The sequence below is a fragment of the Symsagittifera roscoffensis genome, chromosome 4 (genome assembly GCF_963678635.1).
Source record: "Symsagittifera roscoffensis chromosome 4, txSymRosc1.1, whole genome shotgun sequence".
Classification (NCBI taxonomy): Eukaryota; Metazoa; Xenacoelomorpha; order Acoela; family Convolutidae; genus Symsagittifera; species Symsagittifera roscoffensis.
In genome coordinates, this window is record NC_087065.1 from 56,327,259 (window position 1) to 56,347,035 (window position 19,777).

Genomic DNA, 19,777 nt, shown 5'->3' on the forward strand with positions numbered 1-19,777 from the left:
AAAACCTGATTGAAGTTTTTTTTTAACCTGTATAGGGCACGTCTTCACTTTGTGGCGACCTGGTATGGTTTGGATACGCTCGCTCGAGGAAGGTGAGTACCTCATTACCTTTCCTTGCCACAGAGTTTTTCAATTTTAATATCGAAAGCAACACCAAAAAAGAATGATTATATTTGGCGAGTGACGTTGAGATAATTTTAATGGGTGCGTGGCCGTGCCATGTCCCAAATATTTTTTGTTTAAACAATTTCTACGGAGAGATGACGTAAGTAGTCAGAAAAGAAGTTTTATCTAGGAAACTCCCCATAGTGCAAGTTTTTCGAAAACGTTTGAAAGCAGTGCAATGTAGTACGATGCCATTTATAACAAGCGGAGAGTTGAAGTGACGTAGATGAATTTTATTTTTCTAACGCAATTTGTAAGTTGATTATAGAAAACTGGATCACCACTCGAAGATAACCCGGAATTATGCGTTCAATGGGTACATTGAAGGGGACTGTCAGAGGAGCATGTGCCATTCCGCCGGACTGACACAGCCAAACCCTGCGAAGAGCAAGGAAAGAATATCAGTGACATTAATGAAAAGGAGGGTCGGAAGGTTCTAGAATTTAAATTTTTAAAATTTCGAATGGCGATGGAACATTTCTGAGAAATTAAGAAGAACGGCCATTTTTGGCAGAAAGCCAGAAGAAGAGAGACATTCGATTATACGAGACGAAAAACGGTCAAGTGAAAAGGAAGAAAACACGAAGTCTCTTATCGTGACGATCACGCACGATAAAACGTATAGTGGAAGCCGATAAGAAGAAAGGAGGCTTGAGTTGGACGTCCGGAGCGGACCAGTACCCTTCCGTGCCGCGCAGTTAGAGTGATAACGAGGTTATCTCTGGAAGAGTACGGAATTGGAGCCGCATTACTGCCCTGAACATTTGAATTAACTCCAGTATTGTTCAGCATTTCAGAGCAGGAGTAGCTTAAAAAAGGAAAAGGTCAATCCATCTCCAATGAATGTAGTAAATAAATGTCACTAAAAACGATATTCGAGCCGTTTTCTTAATAGAAATCACGTAGTCTGGGGAGCCGAGACCCAGTTATGTGTTTGATTTTGCATGTAACGTAAGCTGATCAAAAGTCGTTTGACTGATGGCCTAAAAAAGGTAATTTTTTACTTAGCCCTAAAAAGACCAGAAAATCAACTGGCTAGGTCGAGACGGTGAAAAACGGATAGAGTTTAGATAACTGACGCCGGCCAGTCGTCAAAAGATGCTTTTTCTACGCCCCGTCACCATGTTGTTTTTGGCCGAATGTTACATGGTTAAATCTATTTAAATCATTACCAATTGTTCTTTCATTAACATAGTTCACATTAAACCAAATAAAGGCATTGAACATTGGTCTTTTTTTGGAGTCGCAAAGAAAAAAAGTTAAACAACTGATATGAAACTGCTTAGAACAAGATTCCCATCTAAGTCAATTTATCTTTGCTTACACATTGTTGCTTTTCTTCATCTTAACACAGCAAAAGGGTGAAAATGCGATTTGGACTAGACTTTAAGGGACTAAACTAACCCATGATAAGCGGTTAGTGAGAAATTTGTAGATAATAAAATAAATGGGAATTATAATAAACTTTAAAATCAAAGCAAAAGAGGAACAAAAAAAGAAACGTTCTCATCCAAGCTCAGCCGGTTCAGCGGTTTTTATGCAGACACTTCAATTTAGTTTCAGTTTTCCCCTTAAACTCAGGAAGCCGCTCGATTCGAGTTGTTTCTGTAATCTTTTAAACAACAATTGAAAAAGAGGCAGAAACACGTCTTTTTAATATAAACTTATCACCACAATAAGGCTAAAACAAGAAAAAAATCACGGATAAACTCATAAAAAACTTTGTATTGGAAAAAATTTTGCGCCTCTGTGTCATACAATTATCAGGGGATTTTCCGCTAAAGTGTTTGACTATCTTTTGCTTTTCAATTTTTTTGAATTACTATCCAAATCATGAAAAATTTTTGTTGAAATATTGGACTATCGTTTGCGTTTTTTTTTGCGGCCAACTGTTCAAAACGTAAAATTTTTCTACTTAAGTTTAATTGAAATTTGGGTTAAAGGGTTTTGATTTTGTATTATTAAGTTCCTAATCTTCTTATCGCTTTTTTTCGCCTAAATGAGTTCGGCTCCTGCTTGGTTTCATCCACTCTATTTCGCTTAAAGTTCAAAATGGGCTTTTCTGGGTTTCAAAGAATAGAACCATAAACAATGAAATTCGAAAACTTACGCTCAAAATTTTCTCTAACATCACTTTGTTCTTGGCTCAACTAGCGCATACCTAATTATTCTTGACATTTTTGCCGTTCAAAAAATGATTTTGAATAGATATATATTGGCCCTGATTGTTTAGTTCGGCAATTTTTCCCCTTAACTAAGATTTTTAGAGCCAGTTTGGGGAAATTTTGTAGAAAAAAGGTTTATAATTTTCAAAAACAAATGTATGAGCGTTTTTGCTCTCACTCATTTTTCTCAGTTGCTCTCAAACCTTAGTGACTTAGTTGCTTTCAATCCAGTGAGCTGGAAATTAAGAATATGCGAGTAGTTTTGACTCAGAGATATCACTTGACTAGTGTTTATTCAAAAATCAGCTGTGGGACGAAGAAACCAGTGCAAGTTTGCCGCCGAGCAAAAGCTCGAAGAGTTGAGGAATCTGGAAGGTATACCGAAAAGGAGTAAGCTTTTATTGTAGTATTTTTGCTTGCTGAGTGTCGCGTGATTTTAGCGTCGCGTGCTCTTGGCCTGCAGGGAGAATGACCGCAATATTGAAGCCACCCTTTTTCTGAAATAGATTCTAAGAAAAACTGACGCAAAAACTTATTTGAGTTATGACCGATGGGTATAACTCATAGAGTAATTTCGGATAGGGTACACCGTCTGCTCGTCACGCTATCTTATTTTCGGCCGGATAGATTCTTTTTGTTTTATTTCAGTTATTTTGAAGAGTTACTCACCCTTGAGTAGCTCTTATTAAAAATAGGAGTATGGTCACAAAGCGTGGATGTAGCGCGGTGGGTTAGGCCGGCTATAGAGCATGCTCAGGACGTCCTTCCTGGTGGGTTAGGCCAGGAGTGGGAGTATGATTGCATGCGGTTTTTGTGAGAGGTCCTGTTATGTGACAACGTTTTATGTTGGGTTTGTTGTGGTTTTTCTTATGTTTTGTTGGTTGTGTCCTTTTTTCAAAAATCAAATTTTTTGTGGTATGGGTTTGTCTTTCGACTTTTTTATGTTTTATTATTTCTTTCTTAGACTTTATAATAGTCTTCAAAAGAATAAATTATCCAGTTTTAAACTGGGTTAATCCGGTTTGGGTACCGTTGGTTTCCTTTTCTTAGTCATGCTGTTATGCTATGTGTTGTGGTGTTTAGTAAGCTGCATTGGTTAGTTTTGTTTAGTATATAATTCCTTTCCAACCGGGTTAAAGGAAAGTTTGAAACGTGTTATCTTGTGTTAGAGTTATCGAGTGTGAAAGCTTGAAACTGAAATTCATTATTTTAAACAATTCTTCGTGGCCGAGCTGTGCGAGTTTGGATAGAATTCTTGTGCGAGTGAATGAAAATAGCAAAAGGTTAGTACTGTATTTGCTTCTTATTAATTTACTACATAGAATTTTATCTTTACTGCTAGTTGTTGGGGAAAATTAAGTTACAGATTTTCATCTTTATTAGATTTACTGCTTGTGGGGGAAAAATTTATAAATTAATTTACTGCATTGGTATTATATTTATTTAATTGTTGGTGCAAAAATTTAATAGGGTTTTAAACAGTTTTGAAGAAGTTTGCTATTTTTTATTTTTCTTTTGTGAATTTTTCAGATGATCTAGGATGAAGGCTAAAATTCTAAAGAAAACATGGATAAAGAATGGTGAGTTTCTAATATTTAATTTAGTTAGTAATATGTATAATTCATACTTACCTGTTAGTCGTCGGGGAAGAAACCGTGGGGGAAGATGTCGTGGATGAGATCTGAAGTTGTTAGTAATTTGGCTAAGATGCGGATGATATTTTTAGTTTGAAGCAGTGGCCAAAGCAATTGAAGTGCCTTAATGGTGGTTAGTTCTTCAGTGCCAACTGCAAATTCATAAGGTGTGTTTTGGATTAGATTATATAATTTGTGGTTGAATTTAGTGTTATGGATGAATTCTAAAATGGGGATTTCTATAGGTTGTACAAACTCGTGTGGGATGAGGAAGGGTCGGGATTCTTCTGCGTTGAAGGTCTTGGTGATGGGACAAAAGATATACATTTGGGTTATGGGATCATAATTTCGAAGAATACCATGAAGGTTAGTATCTTTAATGCAATATGTGAAGTTAAGAAAGAATGGTGAGGTGTATTTGGAATTGATGAATTGAAAACGATGGTGTGGTTGTCTGGAGGGAGTGTGTAGGTCAAAGTGATTTTGGATGAAACGATAATAAGTATATGTGTGTGTTTGTTTAGTGCCCAACATAATATCGTGTGAGCAGTGCAAATCTCTTTCATGTGGTGCAAGGAAATGAAAGGTTAGTGAAAATATTTGGAAGCGTTCTTTAAAACTTTCGTAGGCTTGCGTGTCTGTTAGTGATTCTGAAATAATGTGGTCAAACTTGCGATCGAAGATATTTAGTGTAAATACATATGGTGTTTTAATGAAAAATTTCTCGGTGATTTGTGGGTTAGCGAAGCGATCGTCGTCTAAGAATTGATCTTGGTTAGTTCTGATGATGTTATGATCGTAATATTCTAGTGTATATTCATTAGCTCGGGGTGCAGTGTGTGTTTTTAGTGATTTTTTATATCCAATGTAAGTAAATTGTCTAGGTGTTAGTGTTGTAGTGAGTCGATATAGCATGTCCTTGTTTCGTTCTATATCGATATGAGTGTTAGATAAAGGTAAGCAAAGGGGATTTGTAAAATGATAATATGAGGTCCAAGGAAGGGTAGGCATTAAAACGTATTCGTCTACAAAGTTACGTGTCTCGTTAGTGTCATGAGGGGTGTTTAAGGTGTATTGTGGAAATGAGGGTAAGGTGATAGCTAAAAATTCTTTTGTGTTAGTGTGTTGTGGATGGTTGATATATTCACGGGCTGTTCCTGGTTTCGCTGGGAAAGGATGGTTGGGGAACTTCCTTTTAAAAGTGCGGTAAGCTCTATTAGTGCTGAGTGAAGATTCAGTAGTTGTGGATGATGGTGCTAATGATTCAGTATAAATTGAAGAGGGTGTAGGGGTAGGAGGGTTGGATGAATCTATTGTGGATGAGATTTGGTTTATGATTGGGGTGTCAAGGTGATAGGGTTGTTGTTGTAGGGTAATGAAATTATCTAGTTCTGGGGAGATTCGGGGGGTGTCTGGAGAATGAGATGATTGGTCTGAGTGAAGTGAGGAGTAGGTTGGAGTGACTTGGGAAGCATAAGAGGGTGTAGAATTGGTTGGGTCAGGGTTATTTGGTAGTATGGGTTGAAAAGGGGGTTGGGAAAAATTTAAGGAATTGGTGTGAAAATTATTTGATGGAGATGGTTCAGAGTCGGCAAATTCATCGGGGGTTTCAATATTCGGGTTATTGAGTTGTGAGATGGAGTATAAAACTGAGATGTTACATTACTGGATGGGAAATCGGGTGGCGGAAAAGCAAAAAGTGGTATTATTGGGATTGGAGTGGTGAGGTTGGTTGGGTGGGAATTTGATCGGTGTAGGGATCCAAGTTGTCGGCTAATCGTGGGCTAAAAAAATTATTATTTTGAGACTGAAAAGCGGTGGTATGGGGTTGTTCTATAATTTGTTCATAAGTATTTTCATCTTGTGAGTGGTGTGGCATTATATGTTGGATGGGACTTTGTGATATGGTTGGTCTAAAATTATTATGTGTTATGGCTAAATTTCGAAAATTACGTGGGACTAGGGATAATGGATGGTTATGTGGTAGGGGTGGTAACTGTGGTGCTGTTGGTGTTGTGTCTGCATTGTTATGTTCTTCGTCGTATGTGTTCTGTTTTGTTGCTATTTTTGTGTTATATTCTTTTATTTGTGCGTCTAAAAGAATTTTGTTTATAGATGTAGAAAATATTCCAAAAAATCCTGCAAATAGTATGCGTGCTACACTTGCTTGTCTATTGACTTGTGTGTGTATAGCACATGTGTTATAGATTCCTTTTAAGAGTGAAAAAAGAAATCCAATAAAGTTAAACATTGCGTATAAAATAGTCAGTTTTTCTAAGATGTAGTAGGGCCATCCTAGAAAATCAAGAATTTCATTCTTAAGTGTAACAAAGCTAAAAATATTGATAGGTGATATATCTTGGGGACGGTATTTTTCACCGTTTAGATATATATAATCTTTAATGTCCTTAAAATATCCGCTATAGTCTTGCGTATAGATGTCTGCAAATCCTGCGGTTTCGGCAAGTTTGCGTAAGTTTTGGTCAATTGATTGTCTTTGTATTGTGTCCATTTGTGTTAATAATTCCTGGAATTGTTGTGTTCTAATGTGATGTTGAATATCTGATTTTGAGTATATTGCTATTGATTGTAAGTCTATATTTGGGTTTCGAGCGATAGCGCGAATGCTTTCTGGTGAAAATTTTTTGAGTGATTGCATTAATGTGGGATATGGGGTGAGAAGGTAATATTTATCTTCATCAGGGTTTAGTTGTACTACGTTGTGGCTATTTTCTGATCCACATGGAACTGCGGTATCCCAGAAATAGGTTCTTCGTGAAAGTGTGTCAACGAAATGTACTTTATTCTTATAAAAGATAGGGATTCTTTTATAGCATCGTTTATCTTCAAAAACGTATAGTGGTGATACTTTTTTAGTACAAGTATAAAACCATAAGATGTTTCCTTCATAGTCTAAAAAATTTGATCTATTTCCTGATAGTAAATATCCTGCGTAGGGTATTTTTAATACTGCTAGTGCAAGTGATTGTAATATTTGTGTTCTTTCTAATTCGCATAGTTGGTGTAATGTTTCTAATTCGGAGAGTGACATTTCTTGAAAAATTCGGCTAATCGTGTAGTCTAGTTTCATATCTAAGTGAATATCATAGTGGATATTACCAAAATATGTACTATTCATTAGTGATAGTTCTTGTAAACGTGTGCTTTGATCGTCTTGGGGCTTTAAATGTCCACCAGGTTGACCTGTATTCTTTTGAAAATTAACTGGTATATATGATGTTCCTTCGTTTAGGGGATGACTTGTGGCGTATGGGTCGACTTTTATCTTTCCAGTGGTCATGTCGAATCCATTTTCGTATTCAACTAATATTTCAGAGTATTGTGTTTTGTGAAGTGGGTTTCTGTATTTACATGCAAGTTCTGTTTCTTGATATATTTGAAAACGTGTTAATTTATTTTCTATATTATGAATGTTTCGAAAATTAGAACTTATTTTTCGTAATGGATTTACTTGTTCATATGGTATTGATTGTATAAAATATTTTTCGTGAAATTTTATCATACGAGCGTGTATTTTTGCTACTTTAAATGTTGTACATGTGTCTTCGGGGAACCAAACAATTGTTGCTTGTGTTCTGGTTGTAGGGTCGCAATAACCTTGGTCGTTTTTACAAGGTAATCTAATTCCTTGATAAATCATTGTGTTGTCTGATAAATCTCGTGTGAGTTGTATTTTTTCGAGTTGTATTTTCCAATCGAAAAACATTATTTCTTGGTATCCTTTATTTTTTGTGTCTGCTTTGCAGTTTGATGGGTCATTTATACCAATGTGTGGTATCCAGTGTTTATCGTGCATGTCATAGGTTAATCGTCCGTGTGCGCCGTTGTATGGGTATTTTTCATCTAATTTTATATGTCCTTGATATCTTTCAAGTTCTGCTTGATGTACAGAATCTGAAAAAACTTGGAAATATACTAAATTTCTATCTGTGTTTTTATTTTTTGTGATGTTTAGTCGGAGTAACTCGTTTTTACAATCTTCGGGATTGAGATGTAAAAGTCGTTCTATATTACTCTGGTAGAATGATTCATGGTCAAGTCGGTTTTTATTTCCGTTTGAGACTTGTGAACAATGTACTTTCTTTTCAGAAAATGTTGCTGTGAATTTATATCCTATAACTGTAGTTGCTCGGGCTTTTGAATAAAGTGTTGCTATTACATTTGTAGTTTCTATGGCTTGGGGTTCTGTTTCGCACTGTGATACTTGATTTATTGTATACTTGTGTAGTGTTTTTTGTTCGTTTTCTTCACAATCGTAATGTGTTACTAATAAATCTTGGGGTCCTGTGCGGGGAGAAGGGTTTATGTTTTGATTTGAGATTACTAGAAAAAGGAGTTGGAGAAAAATTAATAATTTTAGAATATACATGTGTATGATAATCCTGAGTATGGGTTATAAAATGTGATGTAACCAATTGTCTTTTTGGTATATCTGTCGTATTTATATATTACTTCAGTGGTTATAAATGGTGGTGGTAGTGATTGGGCTGTTATGTTTGGTGGGTTTAATGGGTAGGGATGTTGAGTAATGTTGTTTAATTTAACTGTGATTTCAAACTTTAATTGTAAACTGTTTTGTTGGAGTATTTGGATATTGTGATCACGGATATCGTCGTGAATGTCTTGTCGGTATTGTAATCTTTTAAGTGCCCAGTTGTGAAGGCGATTACTTTCTAGATGTTGTCCAAATAATGGTGGAGGGGCTGTAAATGTATTCCAATCTAGTCTTAAAGGGATATTTGTTGATGATTGTTCTCGATATCTGGCGTCGAGATTATTTGGAAAATTTAAGTTAAAAGGTGGTGGTGAAATCTGGCTTATTGATGGTGTTGATGGTAGTGATAATGTTTCTGGTAGTGATGAGGATGTTGTTGTATCCGTAGAAATATCTATTGGATCATTGACTAAATTTAATTCACCTTGTGTAAGTGAATGTGTTGTCCAATATGGTAGTCGTGATGCCTGGTTTGGGGGGTTAAAGGGATTTTCACGTATTTGTTCAGATGTTGGTGTTGAACCTAAGTAATCTGATGGTAGGCTTGAGGTGCTACGTTGTGAAAGAAGCGTAGGGGTTTCTGGTAATGTACCAATGGGGTTTTCTGGAGTGTTTTGTGATGGGGATTGAGGTATGTCAAAATGAACTCGGGGAGTTTGAAAATTTCTGTTTCGTCGAGGATGTATAATTTGTCTATTTATTTCGACTGTATTTTGGTTTTGACTAGGATTTCTTATTCTACTTAATTCTTGTGGTAGTGTTGGGTATAAGTTATATGTTGGTTCGCTTAGAGGTGCTTGTCGTTGAACTGGTTCTAGTGGTTCTGATAAACGAGCGTGTCGTTCTTCAAAAGTGTATGGGTTATCTTGAAAGGAAATTCGTGTAGATGTTTGAGGATTATGGGTAGTTGAAGGTGTTGTTGGGTTATCTTGGGATGATGTCGGTGAAGACTGACTTTGTGACTTTTGGGTAGCAATTTTTGATAGCTTTTTGGTCTATTCTTTTAGTGAAAAAGTTAATGTTTATTATAGTATTCTTCTAAGAAAAGAATTAGGAGGATTGTTGCTAGAGCGAATGTGATGATTGCTTTCTTTATACATTTGCATATGGTCAAAATGAGGGATGATAGAAATGTTATGAAAATTACAAATAGTAGAAAAATATCAGTTCTACTGAAAATAGTTCGTATCATTTAGACAAGTTTTATAAATCGTACCTGTGGATATAATCAAGGGTTTTTGAAAGTTGGAGAAATAGTTCGAATATAGTGTAGAAAATTAAAAAAATATTACAAAAAATGATTAAGAGTATTAAAAAAGATTCAAGGATATCAAAAAGAAATATTATGAAAGTTTCAAGTATCGTAAAAAATTGTTTGAGGTTTGTGATAATTTTAGTGACTGTTTGATAGAAGAGCATTTAAGAAATGGCTTCGTGATCGAATATTTTTTGTTGTTTGGGGCAATTTTCAAGAGTGGTCGGATTATTTATTAGTTTTTTGACAAGTGGGTTGAGTTTTGTAAAAAATTGTTGGGGGCAATTTTTATGGTGATCGGGAGGTCTTCTTTGTCTTTATTTTCATTTGTCAAATGATCTGGGGTATTTTTGAGATTTTTATACTTTAGGCTAAATAAAATGGTCGTTCTTTTACTTTAGGCTAATTTAACATATTTGTTTGGGGGATATTTGAGGTCTGAGTTGGGGAAATATTGTTGATCTTTGGTTTATTAGATAAGGGAGGGTTATGATATTATGGTGATATTTATTTTAGTTGTCAAGTTGGAGTGGTTTGCTTTTTTTTGACCTGGAGGTCGTAAAGTTATAGTTATAGATATGCCTGGAGTTTAATATCGTTCGTCTAGTTGGTTTGTGTTAAAGTTATAGAAGGTGACGGATTGGATGAATCCTATTGGCTAATTTTGAACTAGAATCGCTGCGTGTTTGTCAGCATGTTATCTTGAAAATTGAAAGTGTAAAATGTTTCAGAGGTGCAAAGATTAATAAATGTAGAATTAAGGTTGTTTTTGAAATTCAACTTTCTTTAATATTTTAGATTGTGGGATGAAAACTTTATAATTTTTACGTGGTTGATTTCTAAGTCGTGAAGACTCTCTATGTTCTGATTTGTCGATTTGTTCTTGGGGTATTATTTGTTCTGTCATTTTTCTATTTTTTCTTTCTTTTTGAGATGTATTTTGATCGAGATTTTTTGTATTGTTTTTTGTGGTGTTTGATTTTGTATTTTGATTTCCGAGGTGAATATCATTTTGTTCCTTTGTTATGTTGTCCGTATGTGGGTCATTTTGAATAACTTTTAAACCTGTAAAAGAATATAATTGAGTTAGTTCGCGGAGTGCGTATTCTTTTGGATAATAAGGTAATAGGTTATTTCGGTGTTGAACGATTTCTTTTTTATCTGAGTCGGTGATTTTATATGTGACATCAGTGGGTTTTGCAATTATTTGGTATGGTCCTTTACGAAGGGGTTGTAACTTTTTTGAAATTCCTTTTTTTGAGTATTAAAATTGGGTATTAAAACAAATGTTCCAATTTTTAAATCGGAGGCTGGTGTAAAGCGTGAATTTATTTGTTCATTAATATTTTGCCTTTGTAACAACTTTTTTGTTACCTTTTGGTAAATTTCATTGTGTTTTTTATCTCTGTTTAAAATCCATTCGGTGTGTGTACCGGAGGCTAATTTAAGAATTTGTGGGTGATGAAAATGATCTTCATCGTGTGTATGTAATGGTAGGTTATAACAAATTGAGTCTTTATTTGGTTGACAATAACCTTGTGCGTTTTTATGAGAGTTTGCTGTAAACATTATTGGTTTGCGTGGCTTTTGGTTAAAAACCATTTCATATGGTGACATTCCTAAAGTTGTCGTGATTTGTGAATTATATGCTAAGGGAAATAGTTTTACATCTGCTGACCATTCGGTATATCTTGTATCATTTCCATTGATGATACATCTGAGATATTCTTGTAATGAACGGTTCATACCTTCGACTAAGCCGTTTGTCCAAGGTGCGTGAGATGTACGTGGTTTGTGTTTAATGTTATATAAATGACATAGTATGATGATTTCATTATTTATGAATTCTGTACCGTTGTCTGTAACTAAAATTTCTGGTAGTCCGAATTTTGCTATCCAGTGTTCATAGAGTGTTGTGTAAGCGTAATAAGCGTTACAATGTGGTACTGGGTTAAGTGCTACATAATGTGTAAATGCGTCAACAATTACCATAATGTAGGAGTTTCCTTCGGATGAGGGTGAAATTGGTCCTTTGGTATCAAATGAGATACGATGATTAAAGTACAAACTTTGTCCTTTAAAATCTTGTTTTTGTGCTATTTGTTTTTGATTTGGGTAAGGTTCATTTAGTTGACATACTATACAGTCATTGCATAGTACTTTTATCCAAATTGGTGCATTTGGGAAATAAAAGTTTTGTACAAAATTTTAATATGTTTTTTCTGATCCAGAGTGTCCTTTAATATTTTGTGTATGTGAAATATTAAAAGCTATAAGAATCATACTTAAAGGGAGACAGGGAACTGTAGATTCATTTAGTTTGTATTCTAGAAGGTCTGTGTTTTCGTTAATTGTTGTATTATTGAATTTTCGAAAATATCGGAGGAGTGTTTTGTTTCCTAGAATAGTTGAATCTGCTTTGATAGGTTTAGTTTTATATTTGTGCCATGATTTCAGTTGTCGAATTACTGGGTCAAGGTTTTGATATTGTTTCAGTGTTGAAATTGTAATTGTTTCTGTTGGGGGGAGAAAAATGTTTTCAATTTCTAATTTAGATAAGGGTATTGTGTCAAGTGGGTCATGGAGGTCAAAAACTTGATTTATTGTGTATTTTGAATCGTTTGTTTGTGGTCCTGATAAGTTTATTTTATCAGTTAAATTTTCTTTTTCAATTAATGGAAAATGGTCTTTTTTAGGCGGGTGTTGTTTTATTCTTTTTTGTTGGGTGTTATTTTTTATCCATTGTGAATATGGGATTGGTTTAAAAGTTGATGTTCCAAGTAGATCAACTTCATAGTGATTATTTTGACAATCTAAATAAAGTGGGAAATGTTGTAAATTATTTATTTGTGATTGTTCAACGTCAGTTTTTACTGCATATTTGCATTCCAATCGGGGTGATGTTTCATTTTCTGCAAGGTAGAATTTTATGTTTTTGGGTATTTCGACTGTGGTTTTACGTGTAAGTAATTCAGGTGGCGTATTTCGACTTAAGGTGTCTGGTAATGCAAGATTTTTTCCTGCGGTCCAAACTATATGTAAGTTTGGGAATTTCATTAAAATGAGTTGAAATCTATAAACTCGGTGGTTTGGATTAGACTTTTGTGTAAAAAGAAAGATGATTGGTTTATGGTCTGTGAATAGAACTGTGGGATGTTTTGATCCAAGTATCAGAAATTCATATTCTGTTAGTGTATATATTATGGCTGTACATTCTCTCATTAGAGTTGAGAGTCGTAGCTCTGCTTGAGTGAATAATCGAGAATTTGCTGATATGAGGTTCATTTTATTTGTACTATTATGTGATTGTAATAATGCTGCGCCGACGCCAAAGTTCGAAGCATCGCACATTGCATAAAATGGTTGATTTGAATCTGGAATTGTGTTTGAAATTTGTTCAGTTAGAAGTTTTTTAATTTCTTCAAATCGTGCTTGATGTTCTGTATTCCATTCAAAATAATTTTGTTGTCTAAGTATGTTATAGAATGGTCGTAGATATAATTGCATTTTATAAACATATTTGCTTAAAAAGTTTAACATTCCAAGGAATTCTTGGATTTTCTTTTTATTTGTTGGTGGTTGGAGTTTTTGAATAGCGTCTATACGTGATTTCAATGGAGTGATTGTTTTTCTTTCTATATTATGTCCTAAGAATTTAACTTTTGTCAAAAAGAAGTGTGATTTATCGGGGGCGGCCTTCAGATTTTCGTTCTGAAGTATTTGGTGATATTGTTCTAAAACATTGAACATTTCCTCTTTTGTCTGTGATTGCATAAAAACATCGTCTAAATAGGTGATTGCATTTTTCTTGAGTATTAGTGGTCAAAAAATTTTGCTCATAAAAGCTGAAAATGCTGCTGGTCCTATGGATATTCCATAGAATAAGCGGTTGAGTTCGTATTGTTGGTTTCCAATAACAAATTGTGTTAAGCGTCGTGATTGTTCATCTAATGGCATTTGATTATATGCACTATTCATATCGGCGGTGGTAAAGTATTTTCCGTTTATTTTTGTTAAAATAACTTGTATTGGTTCAATGGGCCAATTACACTTTGATTCATCTATTAGTGAGTTGAGGTATCTAGCATCGAGAACAATTTTTAATGATTCTCCTTTGGCTAGAATGATAACAGGGTTGATAAATGTGTTGCCTTTTGGTTGTTCCTCTTTGTTTACTGGTGATATAATGTTGTATTGTTCTAAAATGTCGAGTAATCTGTTCACTTTATCGTGTAAGTGAATTGGTACTTTACTTGCTCTTTGTTTTTTGAAAACTGCGTCTGGTTTTAATGGGAGATGTAGTGATGAGCTGATTTTGCCAACATCAAATTTGGATGTTGCATAGACTGATGAATATTTAATTAGCTGTTTTGCTAGTTTTTCAAATTCGTCTTGTGTTATTTGTGAATGTTGGAAATTAAACATTGTTAAAAATTTCTGTTGACTCTCTGTGTAGTTACTTATGTTGAATGTAGGTTTGAAATATGGGGTTTTTGTGAAATAATCCGTATTTCTGTTTTCGTAACTTATTATACTATTTATAGATAATTCTTCATTAAGAATTGTGGATTGGCAAATATCTAGTAATTGGAGTATATTATTTACACGATATGCTTTTTCGTGTATTGGTGATATTGTAGCGTTGGTTTCGCAATAGCCTAAAAGTCCTAAAGGTAATGTTACTTGGTAAGGTGTATTGTTGTATACATGTAAGGAAATAGTATCTGAATTCGAGTTTTTCAAATATTTTATTGATGAGATTGTGATTTTGAAAAATTTATGAATAGGTTTGAATTCAAAATCTGACATATAAAATTTTTGTTTGTTTTGTTTTTTATCATATTGGTGAACTTGCTTTATTGAAAAATTGTATATGTTTCCTGATAGTGGTTTCAAGTGTTTTCTTTGTTGGTTATATATTGGATAGAATTTTGAAAAGAATGGTGGTTGTTTATTTAATCTTTGAAAAAATGTTAGGGATGTGTCTTTTGTTTTTGTATATTTATCTTTGATTAATATTTTACTATTCAAGATGTTGATTGTTGGTATATATTTAGAGATAAATGGTATTCCAATGATATTGTGTTTAATATCAGTGATATGGAATATTTGTTTAAATGGTTTGGTTAAAATTTTGTTTTGCTCCATTGTTCTTGTGGGGAGAAGAAATAATTGAATTTTTCCGTAGTTTATTAATGTTGATCCTTGTGCTGTTGCTAGTTTGCTGGAGGTTTCAAGAGGTGTTAGCTTTGGGTGTAAGGTTTTTATTTCATTCCATGTGGGAATGTTTATTATATTTGATTCTACTCCTGAATCAATTAAAAAATCAATTTCAAGATCTGGTGGTTGAAATTCTTTGCTTCTTGGACTTTCTAAAAGAAATGGTATTGTCCAAATTTTTTCTTTGGGTTGTTCTTTTTGTATGTTTTGATAGATGTGATTTGTATTCAAGCATTTTGTTTTTTCGTTCTCATTGGGTTGATTTGTAGTGTTAATTTCATTAGTTTTTTGTGTCGTCGGTGTGGAATGGACGGGTTCAATATAATAATTGTGAAGGAGTTCTGATTGATTCTCATATATGTGTGATGAAAAAGGTTGTTCATATATAACAGGTTCATAGTCATTTTCGACTTTTATCATATTGATGGAGAGAGTGTTTTCTGCATCGCTTTCTGAATCTGATGATCCACAGTTTATTTGATTGAGTTGTAACGTATCAGTTACTGTGTCATCAATACCTGGAGGGTCTGATGTTGTTTCTGGATTAGATTGTACTTGATTAATATGTCTTTGATGTTTAGGTGTACTACTTCTGTGGCGATTATTAGAATTATTATAGTTATTATTATTCCGGTGTGGTGATTGGGAATAATTTTGTATAACGATTATTATAACTTGAATGTCGATTTTGTGAATTATCTCGCGATCTGTTTTGGTAATTATTGTTTGGTCTGTTATAGTTTGATCTATTATATGAGTTATTCCTTGATTGATTGTTCGGGTAATTCTGGTTTCGGTTGTTTGAATAACTTCTATTCCGATTATTGGAGTAGTTTCTATTCCTATTGTATGATGAATTTCGTGATTGATTGTTTGGGTAGTAATTATTTCTTGATTGGGAATTAGATCTAGAAACAAATCGTTGTGTATTTGAATTTGATCTGGAATAGTTATTTCGACTATTTGGTCTATTGTAGTGATTTTGTGATGAATTTTGCGTGTTTCTTCGTTCTGGTGATCTTCCTCTATAACTTGAGTTATATGGTGATTGATTTCTTGTATAATTTGTATTGTTCGGGAGTGGTTTTCCTGAACTGTTGTTGCTGTAGACTGTTTTGTTCGGTAGATTTTGATCTTTTTTCATGTATTGGTAGAATGATTTATTTGGTTCTTTATATTTTTGAGGTTTATTTTGATTGTCTTGCTGTTTTTGTCTACATTCAGAAATACTATGTCCGTATCGTCGGCAATAATTACACCATTTTTTGAAAGATGGTTTGCCTTTAAAGTTTGGGTGTTTTTCGTAAATATTGAGTATTTCAGTGATTTTTTCAACGAGGTCTGTATCTGATTCCTGTATATTGTTTATATTTGTGGAAGCTGTTTCAATTCTGTTAACGTATTGTAATTTCAGATTTTCCGTTTCTTCGAGTTTCATTGTGATTTCTGCTTGTTCTAGTTTGTCTACTAGTTTTCGAAAATCTAAATCGGGTTCTCGAATTGACGAAGGATGGGATGCTCTCTTTTTTATTGCTATTTTCCTTAATTGTGGTGTTAAGGTCATCATTAAGATTTCTGTCATCTTTGTGTTTTTATAGTCATGTGTATTTAATGAATATGCTTTTCGAACTAGTGTTTCGATTCGTACTGCTAATTGCTTGATGGTTTCGTTTGGTAATCTGCGAATTTCATTACATAAAACTCTTTGTTGTTGTTTGTTTCTTTCGGAGTCAAACATTTTTGAAAATTCTTGTGTAAACCTTTTCCAATTTGATTGTATTTCTATAGGCAATACTGAAAACCATTTTTGGGCTGCGCCATCTAGAGTTGTTTGTATTAACGCTGTGCGTCGATGTATCCAGTTTTGATGTAGTGGCGTATTAATTGGTTCAGGTCCTATATTTAAAATCAAATTTGCTGTGACTGCATTTAAATAGTCTTCTACAGAATATTCAGGGTCTGTTCCTGTGAATACCATTAAAGGTTTATTTGATGTTATTGATGATCCACCCATAAGGTATGGATTCATCGTCATTTGTAATGATTCTGCTGCATTTGGCATTTGAGAAAAATTTGAAAGTTGATTTCTTGTTATTTCGTGTTGTTGAAGATAATATGGGAGTGGTATTTCATTTTGCATTTGTGCTGGTTGGTACGAGTTTGCAATCATTGGGTTTTGTTGCTGAATTGGTTGAAAAGATTGTGTATTAATTGGGTTTTGTTGTTGAATTGGTTGTTGGTTTTGTGTATCTATTGGTTGTGGAGAAAAAATTCTATTATATGTATGTGGTTTCTGTATTCCTTGTCCACGATATTCTTGATTATAGGGTGTAAATATATCTGGTTGTAAGAAATCATCATCTGAGGATAAGTAATCCATTTGATAAGATGTTTGTTTTTTATTTTTATTTTGTTGAAAAAATGGATAGTTTTCACTACGATCCTGTGGAGGATGTAAATTTGTTTGGAAATTTACTGAATTAGGTGGTGCCATTGGGTTATCCCAGTTTCGAGATCTTGTATAATTACTAAAATTTTTTCGTGGTTGATAATTTGTTTTTGATGGATGTGTGTAATTATAATTATGGTCTGCAAAGTTGTTTCTAGTGAACGTTTTGCGTGTTTTTGGCGGTATTGTCATGGGTCTGTATGTTTGGTAATCAATGTGTGAATATTTTGGGGCAACCGAAGGTTTAACGGTTGATTGTAATGTTACCTGTGTTTGTGAAGGATTTGTATTTCTTGGTGTTGTTAAGTTTGGACGTATTGGTGAAATACTTTGTTGTGTAGTTGTTGTGTGTACGATTTCTTCATTTATGAAGTGTGATGGTGTCTGGATATCTTGTTGAGTAAGATTCCTAGTTCCATTGAGGTTTTCATTGTGTATGACTGTAGAGTTTAAACTATTATTTTGCATATCGGGTAAAAATGTATTATAGTTTAATGGTGTTGCATCAATGGTTAATGGTATTACTCGTACAGAATCTCTTACATAAGATATCGTACTTATTGCTTGACTTGAGATTGATTGTGGGAAGTTTATGGATGCGGGATGAGACCATTCGGGGTCCCAAACATAGTCTGATTGTTCTGTGATGGCAGTATCATCGTTTGAGTTTTGGGGTCTAAAATTTTTTCTTGCTTGTGAAATTAAATCAATATTATGTGTGAAATAATCTATTATGAACCATGCCAAGATTTTTTGTAAGTCGTGTTTTGTATGTTGTGAAACTTCATCTTTCGTGAAATTTTCGTTAATTATATTTAGAAAACTAGAGAGTAGTGTGATTTCATGTCGTACTCTTATATGTTTAGATGTTTCTGTCGGTGAGACATTTGGTATCTGGATTTCGTTTTCTAATATCGAGATATAACTATATATTATCGCAAAAACTTCATTGGTGAATATGGAGTTTGCTCTTTGTGAGTTATGATATTGGATGCTTTTTATATATTCTGAGAATACTTTTGAGAATTCTAAATCAAGGTCGTCTGTTTGAATTATATATTTACTGTGATTCTGGTTTGGTGAGCTGAATTCTATGGAGTAGATTCCGTATTGTTGTGTTAGGTTACATATATCTTTTAGATAGTGATCGATAATTTGTCTTTTGATTTTTACATCTGGGAACTCTGTTTTACATGGACTGATTCCGGGTTCAAACAAATTTAAGAGTAAATTTTTGCAGAATATATGCTGTCCTCTATCAGTGGTTGCATCTACGATAAAGGGGAAAATATCATCATCATCTGGACTTTCTTCACCTGGGGTGTGCGTTGAGCTCATTTTCTCGTTCGATGACTGTTAATATGTAATTATCAATGTGTCTAATTGGTTGATTCCAATTGTATAACTGTACTGGTTTGTGTTTATACTGCTTTTTTATTCTTCTTTTTCCTCTTTTTGATGAATTTGAAGTTGTTTCTGAGTCAGAGAAATATAATTGATCGTGAATTGGGCAATTTTTATCTATTGATTCTTTTAGTTTATAAAGTTCGTCTAAACTGTTGGTTTCTGATTCTGAAAATGCGTTTCGATTTTTTGAAAATCTTTTTCGTGTTATTTGTCTTTGTTTAGTTATTATTTTTCTCTTTAATGTTTGTCGTTTTGTTGTTAAATGATTTCTATTTGCTTAAACTGTTAGTCCTTACGATTTTTTTGTTAGCCTAACCTGGGTCTATTTGTTCAGGGTTGGGGAGAAAAGTATATCGATTCCGAAGAATGATTTTATACTTTCTCGTGGATAGTATAAGCTAAGGTGTTAACTTACTTAATCTTACTTAAGGGTAGTGATTGTGTTCAGGGTTGGAGAATAGTAAATCGATCCACAAGGTTCAGGTATAATTAGAACGCGAGTAGTTCGTTAGATACTATTTTAAACTTACTAAGTTTAAGATTTATCCTGGGTCTGGTAAGAGAGGGGATCAAGTGAAGGATGAATAACCGAAGTTCTTCACTGTTTATCCTAATTTGAATGATTAGTTTTGTTCAAAAATTTCTATTAGTCCTGGGTTTTTAGAAAGGGTTGGATAGTGAATCGACGTTTGAGGTCGTTAGACACTAGTTAAGTGGGTGGGGGAGAACAAAGTTGTTCTTTTTGATCTAAGGATAGGCCTTGATGATCAAGTTTTAAATTTATTTAAATAGAAAATGATTTAAGATCCAAGGATAAGCCTTGATGATCTGATTTTAAAATTAAGTGAATTTAAGTTTAAAATGTTTTAAATTTGTGTAAAGAATAGATTTAGTATTTTTATGATATTAGTGAGCTTATGAATGCTGTTATGTTTAGGCGATGAAGCTGGAACAACAGGATGATTT

At 33.8% G+C, this 19,777-nt stretch overlaps 1 protein-coding gene across 1 annotated transcript in view; it reads left to right on the plus strand.

Moving 5' to 3' along the window:
* The window catches only part of LOC134844447 (double-stranded RNA-specific adenosine deaminase-like), a 296,612-nt gene that overhangs the window by 125,914 nt on the left and 150,921 nt on the right, over nt 1-19,777 (plus strand). The window lies entirely within an intron of this gene.